At 44.0% G+C, this 17,881-nt stretch overlaps 1 protein-coding gene across 2 annotated transcripts in view; it reads right to left on the bottom strand.

Annotated features, from left to right (window-relative positions):
• MSRA (methionine sulfoxide reductase A) overlaps positions 1 to 17,881 on the bottom strand; it is an 885,765-nt gene that overhangs the window by 731,870 nt on the left and 136,014 nt on the right. The window lies entirely within an intron of this gene.

The following is a 17,881-nucleotide window of genomic DNA, read 5'->3' as shown; positions in this document are numbered from 1 at the left end:
TTCTCTTTTGACGATACTGCTTATGCTGTAAATATATTTTACATCACATTGTCAAAGTGATGTACTAACTCACAGCACAGATAGGATGCTCATACTTTTTAAAAACTGTGATAACTGTGTTTTAGTGTACTCAGGCTGCTCCACACACTTTCCTTGAGTGAAGCCTTGGCTGCTCGCCCACAATTACCAGGATCGATAAAAAGACTTAGGTAAGGACTATTTCTAATTCATACTAAATGCCTTATTTAGAATTTGGCAGATGAGATATTGCATCAAAATGTGATGGATATCCTTTCTGTCTTATTACAACTGCCATACGCAAAAATACTCTTGCAACATGGAGGATGGGGCATCTGCGATGCTTGTGATGGGGTTTCCCATCTACCAAACTCTCAACAAGGCCCTATGTATCTGGAGAATTGACTACCACGGACCCTCAGCAATCTCCCTTTTTGTGATGTATCAAACAGGGCATTTCGCTTTTCCAGTTTTAAGGAGTGCAAACTTGGCCCAACCGCACTTTTGCAATAAAATTAGTAAGTTAAATAGAGTTAACACAATGCACTTAAAATATACAAACAATAAATTACAAAAGCAAACATTATATATGTAAATGACAGTGAAAGGGTACTCCAATTGGGGAACGTTTACGTAACACAGGAAAACAGATCAGGGAGTTAAGAGATCATAGTTAGGCTTACTACCTCAATGAGAGCTAATTCACAGCATTCAGGGCAGAGATGAGAATTTAAAATGCCATGTTAAAAGGGAAGGAGAGTTTAATCTATTACAGGATGAAACTGGGACATCACCATGAGGAAGAGGCAATAGCTGAGGAGTGTTGAAAACCCAGAGGTTGGTTGAAACTAGGCTTGTAATGTCTTTGGAAAAGAAGGCTTTCCAGATCCTTTTTACGCAGTGTCTGGGCAGTGGTGGTACCAGGAAAGTGAATTCCAAATTGTGGCTGCACACCCTGAAAATGAATGGGACACAAGGCTTTCCTTTTTTAAAGCACAAGGTTCAATGAAGTTGGATTCCACAACATGCAATGGCTGTTGCCCGCCAGAAATATTTAGCTTTTGTGTGAGGCAAGGATTAGAGCCAAGTGCAAGACTCTGTGCGTGATATAGGTTGTCTTATTTAATGATCTGCCTTCACTTGGCAGTCACTGAAATGTTTCTAACGTGGAAGTGATGCAGCTACAATTTCTGGTGACAAAGCAAGTCGTCGCATTCCACCGGCTCTTGAAGGCATGAGGTGCACCTTTGGTGAGACAGTGAAGAGTGAATGGCTGTGGCCTAGCGATGAAAGGACAATGGATTGTCCTGCGGTCCTGAGATCTTGCTCAGTTATGAAGTGTGTGATCCCCCGGAGAAAGCTCGACTGGAACCATGCACACCTCACCATGACATTGATTCAAGGTTGTAAATTTAAGCCTTTTGTCAAGTCTATCATGTGATCCATGATGATGGGTTTACAATTCAGGATACTGCTGGAGTCCATGCTGGATTGACTGACTTCCTGGCTGACATTAGGAGGAACTCAGTTTTAATGGGTTAATTGTCAAGTGATGGGTTGCCATTCGCTCTTACACAACCTAAGGGGTTTATTATTGGGTGAGAAGATTTGAGACAGAGCTAAGTATAATCAGCACATTTATGGTACATATGTTCTTATTTATTTAATCCAAAGTTGCAATGTTGCTTTAGGTGTGATAGTGTGGGTGCCATACCTAATCCCACAATAACATTAAGAGCACGTTAGGATGGCTTTGCTTCATTGATGCAGCACCACTGGATGCCCTGATGCATATGCCACCCGAAAAGTCACTGACAAGTCTGTTATTATCTACAATTTGTGTTCTTTTATCTTCAAAGGCTCTTCAATACTTTCTTTTTTCCTGTTATTATTGCATCAGTTTTCAACCTGCACTTTCAAAGTCACCGGAAAATGTTTCTGCAACGCCTACTGAAAACTGTGTCTGTCCTTCTTATTGGAAATGTCAGTTCCTATTTTGTGTTTTCAAAGGCGCCGCAAGATACATGCCAGTGCTGTTATCAGCCCTGTCAGGTTCTCTCCATTATATCAAAAGAGCCATCGCATGGATCTCTGCACGGCGATCAGCCTTGTCGTTCCTCGCTGTGTTTGCCAAAACCCCAGCTGAGATCCCTTCATGTTCCTATTCTGAAGGTTGTGGGCTGCAAAAATGCCCCTTTAAAAAGTTTAATGTTTTCTGTCTTACAGATCAGGCACAACTTTCTTTCACAGATGAAAACTGTAATTTTCTTTCTCGCAGAGCCCGCAGCGGGTTGGTTAATTTTTATTCTTGATAGATAAAGGTGACTTCATACAAGTGAAAGTTTTGTACAAAACGATTATTAGATTCATTCGCTTTACCCCCAAGTATTAAGCTAAATGCAATCCATGACAATAAAATGTAAGGTTTTTGATTTCTCACGTATAAATTGTTGACAGGTAGGGGCCACAAGCATTGGTGGCTGGTACAACTGGCAAGTGGTGGGGTTTAGCTACTCACTTATGATTGATCTGAAAGATCAAGGGAGCCCGAATTTATCCAGACACTGGCCAGATTACAACTTTGGCGGAGAGGATTAATCTGTCCCAAATGTGACGGATATCCCGCCCGCTGTATTACGAGTCCATTATATCCTATGGAACTTTGCTTTTTTTTACATGAGGATGTAAGGCCAACTATTCACAAAGATGTCTATGATAAGTGCCACAAGGAGGCAAGCTAAATTCTGAACCAGATCCCTCTAAATATACCCAAATTGGCCATCCAATCACTGGAGCCCAAATACCAGCTTGGGATGTTCCTGGAGACATCCAGACCTGCCGATAGACTAGTGTGGAGTTAGACTGCAAGAGTGGCTGGAGCAGCTCACAGCGTGAGGGACCAAGGGGGTCATTCTAAGTCTGGCGGGCGGCGGAGGCCGCCCGCTTGACTTCCCCCCTCCAAAATACCGCTCCGCGGTCGCAAGACCGCTGAGGGTATTTTGGCTGAGGGTATTTTGGCTTTTGCACTGGGCTGGCGGGCGACCGCCAAAAGGCCGCCCGCCAGCCCAGTGCAAAAACCCTTCCCACGAGGACGCCGGCTCAGAATTGAGCCGGCGGAGTGGGAAGGTGCGACGGGTGCAGTTGCACCCGTCGCGAATTTCACTGTCTGCAATGCAGACAGTGAAATTCAAAGTGGGGCCCGCTTACGGGGGCCCCTGCAGTGCCCATGCCATTGGCATGGGCACTGCAGGGGCCCCCAGGGGCCCCACCACACACCGCCATCCTGTTCTTGGCGGGCGAACCGCCAGGAACAGGATGGCGGTATGGGGTGTCTGAATCGCTGCGCCGCCATGGAGGATTCAGAAGGGCAGCGGAAAACCGGCGGGAGACCGCCGGTTTTCCTCTTCTGACCGCGGCTGAACCGCCGCGGTCAGAATGCCCTGCGGGGCACCGCCAGCCTGTTGGCGGTGCTCCCGCCGACCCTGGCCCCGGCGGTCTAGTACCGCCGGGGTCAGAATCACCCCCCAAGTCTGAGCCACGTTGGCCACTCAAAACGGCAAGTGCATGCCGAGAGCCAGCAGACTCACAACAGTGTGGCAGCAGTTACTGGGCTCACATGCTTGGGGTTGGTCAATCAGGTGGCGTAAAAGCAGAGAAGCCAGCGCCCACACACAGGGCTAGCTGTGCCGATCTGATATTTTCCAGAAGTCTGCACTGAGAGGAGGTGGCACCTGTAATAGACAGAGAGGAGGGATTTGAAGCAGGATGGCTAACTTAAGGTCACCTAGCCCAGTGAACCTGAGAAAGGGGGGATCATGACAACTACAAGGCTGGAGGGGGATCTCTAATATGAGGACCACATAATTCTGCTATTCTCAGATTTGGCACACAAGATGATAAGATGACTCTGAATGTTGTTAAAATAAAATTCCTAGTCCTGAGGTGAAGGCAGGTCTGCTGTAATCAGCACAACTCAGGATGGCTGGTGGAAAAGAGAACTACGAATTTCTGGAACAAGAAGTAGCAACCAATCTTCTGAAAACAGTGGAGAAGACAAAAGAAGGGGAGCGTGACTTTAGGTGAATAAATAGGAGCAGGATGGCTAACTTAAGGTCACCTAGCCCAGTGAACTTAATTAGAAAGGGTTTACTCTTGTGATAGAGAGGTGATATCAACCAAGGGGAAGAAAAAAGTTGACTTTAAGGATTCCTGGACTTATATAATAAAGGACGATGACATGAAGAGACGTGTACTATGAAAAAGAAGCGAATAGGGGTGGAATACGTTTTTGTAAGGCTATGGCTGTAAATACAAGCAAAAAAAAGCACTTGCAATGCACTAGGTCTAGCATTTACTTGAGTTGGACCTATTGGCAATGTAACTGCATAACTTGACTTTTTTTGCCACATTAATTGGTCAACCTTGCCACACATTTTGGTCCTTTCTGCCACATAATTCCAGTGGCCCTGCATATAACTAAAGGGCTTTTAGGCCTACTGGAATATTTTCTCAAACAAGGCCCTTAAAACACAAACTACTCCCAGGAGCAAAACATATTTACTTGGCAGTTGCTACAGTCGAAATTGCCCGCCGGGCAATTAACAAATAATTGTACTCCAAGAATGCGTGCTTACTGAATCACTGTCCCTTTACTGCAGCCTGGGGAGTTGAACAAAGCGCCCATGATTTTTCACACGCTTGAGGAGAGCCACCTCACATGATATTAATGATCCTCAGTCAGCCTTGAACTGAAATATTAGTTATAAAATATTGACGATTGTACAGCATAATCAACTGTAAGCTCTCCGAGGTTAGTTTTATAAATACACGCACACACAGCTCAAGTTTCACGGACTCAAATGTGTGCAGTCTAGTCAAGTTTCTGTTTTGTATTCGCAGCTTGTATCACGTTATAAAAATAAAACTACAAGTCGTAAAATGCAAAGCAGAAACAAACTAAATGAGCGAATCATGCATCAAACTAGGGAACTGGACAACTCTACGAATACTATCCCAAGGGCTGGTTTCCAACTTTATGATGTTACAGTTGGAATGCCCTCTTGAATAGTAGTGTTTCACAGTAAAAACCCAGCATGTTTCCATCACAGACTGCAGCTACATCTCATAAGATGGGGTTGGCTGCCTGCACAGGGTTTGGACGCGGCCGCAGTGCACAGATTTCAAAGGTATTTATTAAGGAGTTCAGTAAAGTTGTAATATTGCGCTCAAACAAATATCTTATTTTTTCTGGAGGCCAAAAAAACAAACATATTCAAAGCAGAAAATTGCTTTAAAGCGCTATACAGTAACAGAGCTTCTGCATATAAATGTTAAAGCACTAAATACTGAGGCAACGTAATTTTAAAGCCATATCGGGCCTATAAATTCCATGTCCAGCCACTCCCAGCCCTTTCAACTCAATGTTACAGCTGTTTTTTCCATTTGTTAGGTTTTTCTGTTTAGAGAGCATCTAAAGTAAAAATGTCAAAATTACTCTGGTGATTAATGTTCTTTCTGGAGAGTGAACATACTTTTGTCTAGTGGAAGCTTGGACTCATTATAAGGTAGCGCAGAGGGTAATGTGCCTGCTGCAAAGTATGTGTACTAGGCAAATCACAAAGTGCATATAATGTAAAAATGTCAAAATAACTGATGATTTATTTTCTTTCTGGAGAGAGAACATACTTTTGTCTAGTGGGAGCTTAGATTAATTATAAGGTAGCACACAGGGTTAATATGCCTGCTGCAAAGAACGTGTACTAAGCAGTTCGGAGTGCATATAATGTAAAAATGTCAAAATAACTGGTGAATAATGTTCTTTCTGGGGAGAGAACATAGTTGTATCTAGTGGAAGCTTAGACTCATCATAAGGGAGTGCAGAGGGTTAATGTGCCTGCTGCAAAGAATATGTACCAGGCAAATTACAAAGTGCTTGTAATGTAAAAATGTCAAAATAACTCTGGCGATTTTTTAGATAAAGTTAGCTGTAGAATGCCTGACACTAAACTTAATGCACAAGTTTTGAAAGATGTAAGTCCACGTCAAGTCACAGAAGTTCTGGCAGTAACAGGAGCTATTTCGAATTTTCTTTCTTGATTTTAAATTTGCTCCAGTACACTTCTGCGCTGTTAGTACAGCCCCTGGGATTTCCCCAGGATAAGGATTATTCAGCCCTCTTTTGTAAAAGTGTGTTTGCTTGGTTCTTGATACATCAAGATATTGGTGAATGGGGCAAAAAAGTCCTGGGCAAAAAAGTACTGATGGGGAATAAGTTCAAAACCATGTCTCAGTATAACATAATACAGGCGAGAGAGTTTCTTGCTGTTAGGTCAGAGCAGATTTCAAAGATAGTAAAGGCCATAAAAATAAGAGGTTTTTTTTGCTGTGACGGATATATGTAGCTTCAGACAATTTATTTTCCACGTAAAATGCGAAGGCCTGCTGGGCATGAGTGGAGCTCTGAAAGCCTGTGATTTGCTGTTTTATTGACTCACTCTGAGTGCAACCGTTTCTCTTGACACTGATCGTTGCGGAGATAAGTTAGCTGATAAAGTGAATCCTTTTTGCACTGGTAACATGCCAGGGTACAACTGTGGACTGGTTCACAAATAATTTCCATCACAGGAACATTGGATGTTGAGCGGCAAAATTACCATGGCCAGAGGATATGTCAGGGAGGAGGTAACAACAATAACAAGCAACTAGCAAAGGAAAAGAGACTGTCTTGTCATGATGTTATTGACATTATGCATGACGTGTGGCGGCCATCTTAAATTGGGGGAATATACCTGAAATATTGTAACGGTAGTGATTTTCTCTATACATCGGCAGCGCTTAAGGAAATCGATGTAAACATAGTTGTGGTCACAACTGTCTTTGTGCAACGGGGATAGGGGGCGGAAACAGGCACCCTCACAAAACAGCCTCTAACATTTGGCCTCAGTCTTTCAATGCACAGCACATGTTACCAGAGAAGAACAAGATTCACAGTCCTGTTTACAGAAATGGACTGGGGCCACTGAATACATCCAGCACTCTGGTCAAATGCTCTTAGCCTAAGAAAAAAGTACTCCCTAAGCACATACTACAGTGGCACAAGTGGAAGGGTACAAGTGCTGGGGCCATGCTCCAGAGGACTGTACAACTGAGGAAAAGGTGGGACAAAGAGGAATGACTGACCACTAGCAAGCTAGGACTTTTAAGGACATTGAAACAAGAAACAAACCAGTGAGAAAGCAGAGAGCCCACAAAGAAGTATATATAAGAGGTCTTGAATGCTCGACCTAAAAACAAAACAAAGATCAGTCTCCTGTGAACTACACTTCACTAATCAGTGACCAATGGCATTCAGTCCTTATCAGAACTGAGGAATCCTTACTGTGTTTGGATAGTAAATTTGATAAATTAAATGAGTGGATAACCTAGAGCTCAAAATAGAAGCAAAAGAGACAGGTCTCAAACTCACATAAATTACTCACCAAATATCTGTAATCACCAGGAAGAACATAGCCCTATTATACCAGTAGGATGCTGGTACTAAATGCAGTAGTCAAAGAAAAGGATCCACTTTTTTAAATACTAATTGGATAATGGAAGCTCTGAAAAGCAACAAAGAAGATCCCATATATGAGGATAAATTATATGGCACTAAATCAGGCAGAATGACTGCAACAGCTGAGGAGAAACCTACTCAACCTTAATCTTATCTTCCCAATTATAGACCTGAGAGAGAAAGAGGGGATCATGACAACTACAAGGCTGGAGTGGGATCTCTAATATGGGGGCCACATAATTCTGCTATTCTCAGATTTGGCACACAAGATGATAAGATAACTCGGAATGTTGTTAAAATAAAATTCCTGGTCCTGAGGTGAAGGCAGGTCTGCTGTAATCAGCACAACTCAGGATGGCTGGTGGAAAAGAGAACTACGACTTTTTGGAACAAGAAGTAGCAACCAATCTTCTGAAAACAGTGGAGAAGACAAAAGAAGGGGAGCATGACTTTAGGTGAATAAATAGGACACCTTTAAACGTGAACAAAAGTAGGAATGTCTTATCCTTTACTTTGGCAAGTAGGTCAAATCCTGGCCTGTAGTGAGGCATACCCAATGGGAAAGGTTCAGGCTGGCCATGTGTAAGTCGAAAGTGGTGGACTATGGAAAGGTTGAAGGTTTCTCCATATATTTAGTCTTGTTAAAAGTGGACTGTAATGGAGACTCCTGTAACTTCTGCTGAGGCGTGACTATTATGAATAACACAATTCAAGTGGAAGCACTTCAAGGGTGTGCTACTGTCACACTTATATACAATGTTGCATTTCTTCACAAATACAGTAAAATGTAAACACAGAGCTAAATGGTCCTTGGTAGCACAATTGCACATATTGATGGGGCACTTACGAAACATTCAAAAACTTCCAGTAAATGCTGGGGGTTAACCTTTCCCACAAAAACCATGGCAATTTGTGGTCGGATCATTTTTTTTTTTTTTTTCATCATAGTTTCCCCAACACATGATAAAGTTTTAGTAGTATTACATACAGGTAAAACTTGTAAGCATGCAGTTTGGGAGACCACCTCCTCTCTTCAGTTCTACCTTCTGCGCCTCCTTTAATTTTTACCTCCTTCACCCTCCAAGAAGATTCTCTTAAAAGGAGCAGGGTGGAAAAATCAGAGAATACATGTTGTACCTAGACGTTTCTGCAGGGGCATCCCCACTTTTTTGCCCTCATTCTCCTGTTTTCATAACCCACTTTTGCTGCCTAGGAACACTTTTTCCACTGCTAACCAGTGCTAAATTACTTGTGCTCTCTCCTTTAAAACATGGTGAAATTGACTTGCACCCAAATGGCACATTTGATTTACTTGTATATCCCCGGTAAACTGGTACTACATGCATTCAGGACCTGTCAATTAAATGATACTAGTTGGCCTGCAGCTCTGCTTGTGCCACCCACTTAAGTAGCCGTTCTAAAATGTCTGAGGCCTATCACTGCAGCCTGTGTGTAGAGTTGTAAACTGCCATTTCGACGTGGCAAGATAGGCCTCTTGCCAGGCCCAAACCTTCCTTTTAAATCATGAGTCATCCCTAGGGTAGACTCTACATAGCTCATAGGGCAGAGTGCAGTGTATTTAAAAAGCTGGACATGCATTTTTTAAGTTTTCCATGGCTTTGTAGTGAAAAATTCCTAAAGGTGATTTTCACTACTGTGAGGCCTACCTCTCCCACAGGACAGCACTGGATTCCCTTATTACATTTAATAGTGGTAATATTTAATTTGGAGCCGATAGGAAAGTCGAGTTTGGTGTCTATGAAATTGTAATTTAAAACCCTCTTTAATGGTAAAGTTGAATGTTAAATCACAATTCTGAAAATGCCACTTTTAGAAAGTTTGTATTTTCTTGTCCTAGCCATTTGGCGCCTGTATCCTGGGCCACATGACTAGGTGTAGCTGGCAGTTGGTCTATGTGTATTGATCCTAGTCAGTGAGAAAAAGGAGGAATAGTTGTTGGCAGGATGGGCCATCTCTGAGTTGAAGATGAGGTGGCGCCATTACCACACTTGCACATCACATAGCCTCTGTCTGAGCACACTCACAAAAGATTTGACACAAGTCTTTTATGACCACAGAGAGTCTGTGGCAAGACACCAGAATTTAATTTTTTGTAAATAAATATTTAGTCGCCAAATTTCCCTTTGTTACTTTAATCAAATACTTACATATACAACTAACCACATGGACATATTCTGGTTTTTGTGAGAGGCCGAGAGGCTGTGGCAAGGGCAGGAAGGCAGAAAACTCCAGACACCTCTGGGGGTGGAAACCACCAGAACCTACTCCTACTTCAAAGGGGCCACCAGGTATAAATATTGGATCCTCAGCAGACCCAATCCTTCAGTACACATCTGGACCTGTGGAAGACTCAGAAGGACTGCTGTGCTGCTCTGCAAAAAGGACTGCTAGTCTGTTGTCTTATATACATGCAGCCTGAGTGAAAGGACTGGATCTGCATCTTGAACCCAGGACCACCAGAGTGACTGCAAGGGCTAGTTGGCTGGTCTCCTGATCAGAGCCTTAGAGACAGAAAAAGCTCCAACCACCTCAAACCCAATACCTGGACTCTGCCTACTTTGAGGTCTACTCCCCAGTGGTGCCAAACCAGTCCTGGACCCTTGGAAGTGGGCTTGAAGGTGCCTTGCCTGCCCAGCTGTGATACTGTAAGCAGTACTGGTCTAGTGCAAGCATCTGCTTGCAGCTGCATCGGAACCGCCGCTGCGCAACACATTTCCCACGCAAAACCTCACATGGCAGCCCACAGTCTCCTCAGAATCACCACTACTCAACACATCCTCAATGTAGGCCTTCGCAATACAAGCACTTTGTCGATGGCATCCTCAGTGACGAAGCGGACTTCACAACTTCCTCTGAATGCGCAATGCATCCTCAATGTGGGATTTTGCAATGCTCTGCAATCCAGAATTTAAGGTACCACAGGCCTAAATGGGTCCCTGTATCTGGGCCTGCGCTCCACAGTGGTCGGCTTGAGCTTGTGACTTTGTCCCGGTCGGCACAACCAGATAACCACAGTTGGAGCGTCATGCTTTAAGTACAGTTGTCACTTAAATCTTTAAAATTGCATATCTCTGGTTCTACTGATTTGTTGTTTTGGTCTCAAATAATTGAATACATTTTACTATATTTTTCTAAATTGGAGAGGGATTTTTCTTGTGTTGTGTTTTCATTTTATTACTGTTTGAAGTGCTACATAAGTACTTTACACATTGCCTTTAAGATTAGCATTTGTGCTAAGTTACTAGAGGGTTAAGCAGAGGTTAATAAGGGGTTTGCTTGTGTTTCACCCGGACAGAGATTATGGTTGCTGCTTGAGTAAGCTTTCACCCTGCCCCCAACCAGTAACTCAGTTTACAACAATACACAAATCTCACAATCACAAGCCGCAAACAGCAGAGGTAAACAAAATGCACAGGCAGGCCAGTTACCAAGAACTTACAGAATCATAAAGCACCCAATTTACACCAATCCTACATGCTCAGGGGTCAGACATTAGTAAGACCATCGTACAAATATGTGTTGCTATAAATGAGGAAATTCCTACTCACAAGTCATTAAATAATTCAGCAGTAACTGCTGATGTACTGTAGGTCCCAAGATAAGCAATTGCTCTCCAAATCTCTCTTTGTTTTATCATTCAAATATCAGATCTAAATATATTTTGCAAAGGCAATCAATTTGTCCACCAAACAGATCGTATTTTGCTACATATTAAATACATACTTTTGATTTTTTACCACATTATTTATTGTTTTTTGGTGTGAACATGCATAATACTTATGCACAAGCAGTTGGAGAATAAAACAAAGAAAACAATAAAGGGACATATCATAGAGTGCCCCTTCCAAGCATATGATGTACCATCATCAAAGACAGTGTAGCAAAAATACAGTTTCAGACAGCACCAATCACAATAATTGAGCAATTCCCCCCCAATGACATTTCTCTAGACCCCTAGATTTATACACAAATCTTTCTGCTTCAGGACAGTAACCCATCCTCCGAGTTAATGGAGTCATTTCAGGAGCCAATGTTGATCACCAATGTTGTGCTTTATGATGTGCTTTATTTCCCTCTTAGCTATGAAGAACCCCATGGCCACCAGCAGCCTTGTATGGTCCCTCCCTACCCATACATCCACCAAGCCCAGGAGAACAAGTTTAGGGTTTGGCCCAATACGCCTGTGCATCACTTGCACCTGTACATGATACACTTGACCCCAAAATCGTTCAATAATCTTACATTCCCAGATCGTATGGAAAAAGGGTCCACAGTCTACCCTGGCTTTATCTTGTTTAGTCAGGTGGGGCTGTAATACACCCTGTGCACATATTTCAGTTGAATGAGCCATAGGTACATAGAAATGGCTAGTATTCTGGGTGCTATCTTGGCTTCCGTCTAATCTTTCTCCTCAAGTTCACCTACATCCCGTTCCCAATACTCCCTCAGAGACAACATAGGGAATGGAGTGTTGTCTGCCAAAGTGCAATATAATTGTGAGATCACCAAACGCTCCCCCCAGTCTAGTGGTGGTAATGCACGCCTCATGGGTGCTGTACGCCAGTAAGTATTAATGGCTGTCTCTGTGTACCTCCAGTGCATGACGCAGCTGGAGGTAAGAGTAGAACTGCGTTATGTGCATGTCATATGTAGTCGTCAATTGCTGAAACGTGCCTCATCTATGAAAGCCTTCCAATTGTGTTGTGTATTGGAGCCAAGTCACAGCCCACTATGGCGTCTCCGCCATAAGCGACCCATGCACTGAATCCATTTCAGTGCCTGGTGCTAGCATATTAAAGACGTCTGCGACGCTGAGGGGAGAGCTTTGTTTCTGTAATACTTCATACTTTTCAAGAGCTATAAGTTCCACCACAATTGCAGAATCCTCACTGTCTGCAAATAGTCAGTCGTTGATTGGAATGATCTGACTAACCCTATAATAGAGCTGAATATCGGCAAGGCTGAGGCCGCCACAATAGTTTACGAAAATTGAGTCTAGGCTGACCACCTGCCCATATAATGCCCAGCATTGCCCATTGTAAGGTGCGGAAAAACTACTCTGTGCTGTCAGATGGGAAATTTTTGCAGTAGATGAAGAATCCAGGGTAGGGTTATCATTTTAACCCCTTTGTCAGAGCAGGTTGGTTGTACTCATGATATCATTGTGTACCACTCACAGGTATATAGGTGGATTTAGACCTGTTAACCCAGAGGCCAGGGGCTTCAGTGTATATCTGAAGCATTTGTAGCAGTCAAGGTAACAAGGTCTCCTGGTGGCTCAAATATATCATGAAACCAACCGCATTTGAGATATTCTATCTTCCCATTGGTCTGTACATTGGAAACCATCCAGCTGGGTGTCTCGTCTAATCCATTCTGCTAATGATTCCATACATACAGCAAGCAGAAGAGGGGGCATGGGGCATCCTTGTCTTGTACCTCACTCAATAGCAAAAGCCTGAGGGAATACCCAGTTCATGCTACTAGTGATTCCACTAGTTCTTTTTGGGCCCTCTCTATAACCTATTTGAGGTTCAGAATTTCATTCAGTTTGCACTTTTTTCAGGCTGTCAAATATGAAATAACCTTGCCCCTTAGCACAGCCTTTAAGGCATCCCAGAGATTAATAGGCAAATCAAATGTGTTTTTATTAAGTTCAAAGTTGTCAGTTACCTGTTGTCTAAGAAAATAGTTGAAAGCAACGTTGTGAAGCCACTAGGGCTAAGGGGCCAGAGGCTTAGCTGCCACTTGCTCAGTAGCTTTTGTGTAAGACACATCAAAGCATGGTCTCTTAGACCTCATGGGAGGATGTGAGCCTCAACCAGCTTTCGAGTATCTATTGAGGGCATAAAGAAGTAGTCTATTCTGGACGATGTCTTTTGGTGATGAGTAGATCAGAAACGCCCTAGTAGTCGGGTCTAACAAGCGGCATGTGTCGGAGAGAGTTAGAGTGATCTGACCCATAATAGGATAGGAGACTTTTGCAGCTGGGCACTGTGATGTCTACCCTGGGATTCATGACTGAGTTATAATCTCTCTCTACTACTGCATGCCTCATTAGAGAGCAAAGTAGCAAATATGTGAGCTTCGCAGGTGTGTTGTCTACAATGGTGGGCATAAACTCACCTACTTTTGCCTCACAATGACAAATCTGTCTTGGTGATCAGGGTGTGCGTCAGTAACATGTAGTGGGAACCATTTGTGTAGTAGTATTGCAGTGCCTCCAGAGGCAGTGGTGGTTCTAGAATAGTACATCCTAGTATAGCCCCCTTGAGAGAGAACAGGGCAGTGGTTGCTGAGGAGATATGTCTCTTGCAGGATCTTATCATTAAGTCAATTCACGTTCCAGGAGAGCATATAAAAGTCACTGCAGGGCGATTATTGTGTGGATTATGCAGTGGGAAGGTGTTTGGTGCCTCGGCGCAGAACAAAAACAGACTAAAGTGCTAACTAAACTACAAAACTCCCCAACTCTCCCCCCTTACACTTCTAAAAGTGAAGCGTCTGTCGCCCAACCCAACTAAGGAATAAGCTAGTGCGAGGTGGGCTGCCTCAAATATGTTATGAGCAGTGGATCAAATTATCAGGGTGAAGCGGACTCTAAGCTTTAATAGTACCATTTCAAATAGAGGCATGTGAAATACTGTGCCACAACATTCCCACACCTCCTCCAGTGGTCCTACATGAAACCCCATTTATTACTGAGTGGTTAAAAGGATACCATTTCCAATGAGTGTTCACTTGGAGGTTGACAATGGTGACTGCTGGAAGATCAAAGTGCTCATAGCTCGCCCCTCATTGTCAGTTTTTCCACCATCAGCTTTCTGTCCCAAATCCAATAATTCTCAGACATCTGCGTTTCCTCAAGCTCCTCTATCGTGCCCACTGTCCACATTCCCTTTGGTCCTTCGGGGATGCTGTTGTCCATCACAACTGGGCTTCCATACTTCCAGCCAGTCCCATATGGAGTTTCAAAAAGGGCATTTTCCCCACATGTATAATCTTCAATTTTGCAAAGATCAATAACGTAGGTCAACTTCATCACTTTCAGTTTCTTGCTAACATGTCATGAAAAGTCTCTGTAGCCGTTGTACCTGCATAGTGTAGTCTGGATGAATACTGACTCATGCTTAGTGCAGTTGTAGGGGTGTATGTAATTGGGCTTGTCACAGGATTGCGGCTCTTTCCCCATAGTTAAGAAACCGCTTGATCACTTGTTGAATTGGTGCCCCAAGGGTGGTTGGGCCATTCCGGACTTGTGAGCTCTCTCAATTAGGAAGCAGGTGGACAGAGCACCGGCGGGAACCCAGGAACAGAGCCACTGTGAGAGGATGCCTGTTGTGTCGGAGACCTTCACCCCTTCAGTGATTCCAACAAAGCACAGATTATTTTGCCGAGTTGTACCCTCTGCATCCTCTGCTCAGTGTCCTGTTTGTGCCACTGAGTCTTTTAAGTGAGTCGCGTCTTCAGTCAGCAACTGCAGCGAGTGATCAGTTTTAGTTATTTTGTGTTCAACTTCAGATTTTGTTTTTTTAAAGATTCTGGTTGAGTAGTCCCACTTCCAGGCCCACTCCTCCAATCCAAGCCTCCAGGGATGCCCACAGGTCACATATTGCTTGAAGGATTTGTTCCAAGGCAGGCGGGGACTCCATGTCATCCTCGGTGAATCCAGCGGCCTCTGATTTCCTGGGAGTCTCCTTTGTATATTTGTCTATTTTATTGAGTTATGATGGTGCCGTTGCTTGAGAGCTCCCCATGATGATTATGGAAATTGCACTCAGGTTTGGGCCCTGAGGGTTCCTAGCTGTGAGGGGTGATGCGGGGAGGGCACCAGGTGCTCTCACCCCCCCCTCACCATTCTTTGCCAAAAGATGACATTTGCTGCCTTGCATAGTACCTCTACTCACCCCTGCCACCTTTTTTATTTGAGATGCTTACCTGCCAATGAGGTGGCAGCCAGGGCGCGCCTTGCCCAAAGGTGTTGTGCCTTACAATTCACCTGCGACCAGCCAGGCTTTTGTTCGCTTATCCACAATCCGTGGAACTAGGGTCCGGCAATGCAACAAGAGCGTCCTGCTTGGCACTCCTGCAATCTATCTGGGATGCCTGATTGTTGTGGAGTGGGGCAGCGGTAAGCAAGTAGTCTCTTTAAAAGCACCACCGGTATTGAGCCACTGTGCCCCTAGCGACTTTTCACTTGTGGATTTTGCAAGCACATGGTTCCGGAGTTACTGCCTTCCATCTGGGGTACGGCATGGCATGGGGAATCCTCACAGAGCAGCTGGAGTTTAAGAAGGCCACTTCAGTGTGTTAAGTATGGCTACAGCAATGGTGGGGTGTGGCGGTGGGAGCCTAGCATCCCCCCGTGGTGTCCTCTGCCTGCTCGACCCCCTGCCTACCTTCCTGTTACTGGTCCCCTTGGGGGATGGGGAGCATTATGCTGAGAGGTATGCCACTGCCTCTTCGTACAGGCAGCAGGCCCGCCCCCTTGCTAGCTGAGGGCTCTGCTTTGCCGGGGTCCATCAAGGAGGAATACCCTCACCTTGTCAAGCTGCCAGTCTCAGCCGCAGCCGCCGTGTCCACCTCACTGCTTCCACAGTGCGGAGAGGGGGAGAAGGGCGCAAGCCTGGACTGTCTCCAACTGTGTTCACCACCTGTGGGGTGCCCCCCTCACCGCACCTGCGTCCGTGTCTCTGGTCCCTGGGAGCAGTTGTTCAAGTAAGCGGTGGCCCGCTGCCCCTCTGCAAAGGCTGCTGGGCTCACTCCTCGCATCGGCTAAAGGAGGCATGATTCAAGGGTCCGCTACAGATCTCCTCCGCTCTATGGAAGGTCTCGGACATCCAGTTGTTGTTTCCTGACTGAAGTCAGGGGTCAGAGTCGGCTGCACAAAGTAGGATCCTGCACAGCTCACAGGAGCAGACTCAAAGCACTTCCACTGTCATGCAAGGCAAGCCACACCCCCATAGTGTTGATTTTTAATCCATCATTTCAAAAAATACAAACACAAGTTTGTCATGTTCATGAAAGAAACATACCTTTTCTCGCGAAACACCAGAATTTCATTTTTTGTAAATAAATATTTAGTCGCCAAATGTCACTTTGTAATTTTCATCAAGTACTTACAAATGCAACTACCCATGTGGACATATTCTGGTTTTTGTGCACAGTTGAAACCATCTTTAAATACATGGGATGCATTTCAAAGGGGAAGTATGTCCAACATTATTATGTCTGCGATAGCCACTATTATATCAAGAAGCCCTACAGTAGCTCAAGGATGGGGACATTTATGCCAGGAGTATCTGCACCTACATCAATGATGGCAACAATATGAAAGGCATGAGCACAATTATGCCAGGGTCATCATCTCAGGGGCAAAACCCTAACTATCAACCCTACCAACCGGCTCGGACGCTTAGAGCTTCATTCAGACAACTTATTTCGGTACCCCGTTGTCACAGGGTTAGGTGGGGGGACAAAGCTTTTTCTGTGGAGGCTGCCAGACTCTGGAACTTTCTACCTCCGATGATCAGGCATACAGAGACATATTTGGGCTTTAGAAAGAAATAAAAAACTTGGCTCTTATCCCATTAGGATGGGATTTTATAGGTGGTTTTTACTACGTATGGTTTCGGTGCTCCTACATCTCACTAGTACTAATTAGCGCTTCGATGCTACGGCCGAAATGCGCTCTATAAATGATTTACAATACAATACATTACAATGTCCATAATACCCCAACATCTTAAGGATGGGCGCAGCATGGAAATCGTATGGTATGATAGTCTCCTCACTATCACACAAACACTTACTGTGGAAAATCATTGGGCCTGCATGCACATTTCAAATTAAACTACCTCTTTTTATTTTATATCACTAGCTAAAGGCAATGATCAGTCATGTTATATTAACTATGTGCGCACACACACAATGAAAAAACTTTGACAGACCACTGAACTGAAGGATATTTTTCCCTCGATTTTCTGTAATTTGATCTGTGGATTTCCGACACGAATCTTCATTCATACATTTTTCCATAACATTATGGTTGGTTATAACAAAACTGTGAACATAAAAATGAACACCTTCCAACCTTCTATTCCAGGTTTGCTCAATTTTCAATCACAGATGATGTGGGCATGCTTCAATTCACTGCTCTTTTAAACTTACCATTTTTAAATTACTGAAGTCCAAACATCCATACAAAGAGCAAACAATAAAATGCTAAATTCTGCCACCTGAGGAGAGGCTGGTTCATGGTTTCCTCAAATGGGTTCTCCCCTACTAATT

This window comes from Pleurodeles waltl, chromosome 5 (assembly GCF_031143425.1).
Source record: "Pleurodeles waltl isolate 20211129_DDA chromosome 5, aPleWal1.hap1.20221129, whole genome shotgun sequence".
In the NCBI taxonomy this organism is placed as follows: domain Eukaryota; kingdom Metazoa; phylum Chordata; class Amphibia; order Caudata; family Salamandridae; genus Pleurodeles; species Pleurodeles waltl.
Note: the sequence above shows the minus strand (reverse complement) of the source record. Positions and strands in the feature narration are given on the sequence as shown.